Raw genomic sequence first — 3,679 nt, forward strand, 5'->3', positions numbered from 1 at the left:
CTGAAACACGTTAGTAATCAGTATTTTATAATTAGATCGAGTATATTACATAGGCACATATGTACATATATTAAGTATGATATACGATCCAATTTCCAAAGGTTATTATAATATATTTATCTATATACGCTTATAACTGTAAGAAATGGATGTCTGAAGTAAAGACAAATATACATTTTTACTGTGAGTTAAATCGTGGGTCGATTTAGCTTTATCTGCCCGTATGTTCCAGTAATAACTTTAAAACAAATTGAGCTATCAAATTTTTATATTATAATTCAAGATATAACCACACAGACTTTATTGAATTAGGATTTGATCGAAGCACTAGTATAAGTAGAGCCATAACATGTTTAGCCTTAAAACTCGAAAAATAATTCAGGCGTATCTATGAAACTATATAAAGACGACCGCATTCATATATTTGCTATAATGCTCCGCCTTATGTCGAATTCATATAGTTTGGGGATAAGGGGAGCATTTTAGAAAAATTTAATTTTAGTTGTAAAAAGTAGCTGTCATACAATTCTTAAAATAATTAATATTATATCACTATACACAATATTTATATTTTGCATAAACGAGTTTGAGAACAAATTTAATCTTAGGTTCTATGAATTCTTTTGTTATATTCTTGTAAAACTTTTGCATGGGTAATAAAAAGTTGACATTGCCAATTTTTTACTTTTTAAGAATAATGTAGTCGCTCAAAATGGCAGCAAAGATTGTTTGACTTAAATTAAAATTAAATGAAAGTTTACAATTTTTCGTTTTCGTAAATTAATAATTATGCTTTATATACCAAGCATTTTACCGAAGCGGTAAAATATGTTCAATTGTCAATATACAGCAATATCTTCACACAAAAATTTTCTTATCACTCACTATTACAATAATTTATACTTTCCAAGAACATCTTCCGGCATATGCATATTAAATTCATAATAAATTTATTATGATTATATAATATTCTTATATTTTATTACAAGATTATCTAATAGATGCAGACACATTTTCATTATTCAATAAAAAGCAATCTAATATCTTGAATTACCGCATAAGTGTACACTTTACACTTGCGATGTGCAAGCATAAGCATACAATAATCAACGTAATTTCAAAAAAAATTTCAATTAAATCAATTTGGTCTAATAAAAGATTAGAAGGCGAAAAGACTGAATTTGTGAAGAAAAACAAAAGAAAGTGAAATTTATTTTTTTTTTCTGTATGAATTGAAGGAATGAACAGAATTTACATACGTAACTAGAGTGCATAATAATGAAGCCCCCCATTGCAACAATAAAAGATGAAATGTTTTGCTTTTTTTGTTTATTTTTTCTTTTTGGTTTTAAATTTAGAATACTATACTTATATTGTTTAACTTACGATTTCAAAAGTAAAAATAAAGAATAAAAACACACCTACATAATATTTTTATTTGTACAATCGTACTGATCGACCGGATCGGACCGCATGATTAATTTTTTGTAATATTGAGAAAATTTAATATGAATAAAATAAAATAAAAATTGTACACTTGCCAAATTTAATTTTTGGAGTGTTTTTCTCCGAAATCTAACAGAGCAGTATCTTTCTTTTTTAAAAGCTATTTATATAAATCCAACTGCTTCCAGTTCATTTATTTATTTTCAAAATTTGTACTATAAATTTAAAGCAGTTTTAGTATGTACGTAGATTTCTTTTCATTTTTTAAGGAGATTTTCTAAATTTATGATTATTTGTCGCCGTCATGCGAAGATGTTTCGTTCTATTTCTTTACTGAACACCGCCCAAAAAGGTGTCCCTTGCATAAGCTAAGAAGTTGGACTCCCCCTTGTGCAAATTCTGTATGGATAGTGACGAGACTGTTCTACAAATTCCTTGCGTTGCCTAATACTGACAGCCCGCTGTCGCAATTATTTTGGTTAGGGTTTTCTGATCGTTTGGGAGCATGCGGAGGCAAGAAGTCGCAAATGGCTGCGGTTGCCATCCCCGGGGGTGCTGCCCCAATCGGTTCCCTTAACGTTATCCCTTATCGGTTCGAATCTACCAATCTACTAATGATTAATGTTAATTTTTAATAAACTTTCAATTGCTTATTTTCTTGTATGATTAAATCTTAAAAAATGAATAGACTCTTCATTTTAGGAGTAATTTTTCTTTTACAAGAAAATTTATTTTTCAAAATGCAGTTATAGGCCTTGTAATTATACGGGTAACATTTATTTTTTAAACAATTACCTGCATATTATTTAGAAGTTCATTCAAAAAAAGAAATTTAATTTCCTTAAGGTTTTCTTATCAAAATATATAAAATGTCCAATTTATATGTTCTAATAAAAGTGTGAGTCATTTAAATGAGAAACTAATACAATGTAAAGTGTATAAAGCTTGAACAACATTAAGTTTTTGATGGAATAAGTCACAGTTAGCTTTAAGAGAATTTATACCTTATCATATTTTATTTCTGTATTTCTAAATTATCACAGTTTTCAACCCACTCATTTCTTTAAATTGTTTTAAATTTATCATTTTTAGAAGAAAATAAAAGTATTTAATTGCGAATTACAAAACTTTTTTTAAGAAATTAGAAAATCATTACTTTGTTTTACATATCGAACGAAAATTTACTTCTCACATATGTACATATATCAAAAAAGTCAAAAACAAATAATGCTGAAAGGTCGAAATAAATAACGCAATAACATCGATGTTCAACCCTGCTGGATTGTCAGTTTTAATTTCAGATCCTAATATTCAATCCTATCTCATAAGTATGTGAGATAAAAAGTGACAGGTTAGCAGGGTAAAATATCGGGAGACCCTCTAGCGTTATTTGTTTTTTCCCTCTTCGTTTTCGTTTTTGATCGCATCTATAAGGAAATTATATTTATAAAAATATTTTTGTAAGCCTTCCGCTAAAAAAAAGCAATATTAAAATTGTAAGAATTTGGAAATGTTTTTTTGAAAATACGCAATGCGGCTGGTATTGTTCAGATTTTTTAATTTCTTTATTTTTTAATTGAGACATCTAGGAGAAAAACAGTTAAAGTTGAGTTACATATATCTAAGGTAGATAATGGTTTTGTTAGTTCTCTTCCGCATTGTTATTGTCTACAATATCACTGTATAAGGCGATATTTTTAATCATTTTTGAGTTACTCTACTTTCAAGGGCTTATCCATTTATACATCATTAAATTGAAAAAGTAATAATATTGTTCACATATTATATATTAAATCCCTATTAACATAAGTATATATATTATATGCGTATTTGGTTATAGATGCAACATCTCCATACATTCTGTTTGTTTATTGATTATCTTAAATCAAATTATTCACACAATTAAATATTTCAATCAATAGTTTCATATTTATTACTTCTAATTTTAAGAAAAATATGATATCAAAATTTGTATAAGAATAAAATTGTTGTATTATAAGTTGCAAGAACTTGTTTAATCAAACGCCATCATACAATACAAATCGTTTAATGAAAATAATATTGTTAAAGCCATAACACTGAAACTGAAAGAAAAATAAATATAGTTTAACCATTTGTTCATTTATGATATAATAAATTTCATTTGTAGCTTTTGTACATGCAACAACAAAGTAAGTCAGTCAGTCAGTCAATCAGTTAATAAAATAATTTTCAGTCAGTCAAAGTTAGTCAA

The sequence above is a fragment of the Condylostylus longicornis genome, unplaced genomic scaffold (genome assembly GCF_029603195.1).
Source record: "Condylostylus longicornis isolate FDR11 unplaced genomic scaffold, ASM2960319v2 ptg000010l, whole genome shotgun sequence".
Lineage (NCBI taxonomy): Eukaryota > Metazoa > Arthropoda > Insecta > Diptera > Dolichopodidae > Condylostylus > Condylostylus longicornis.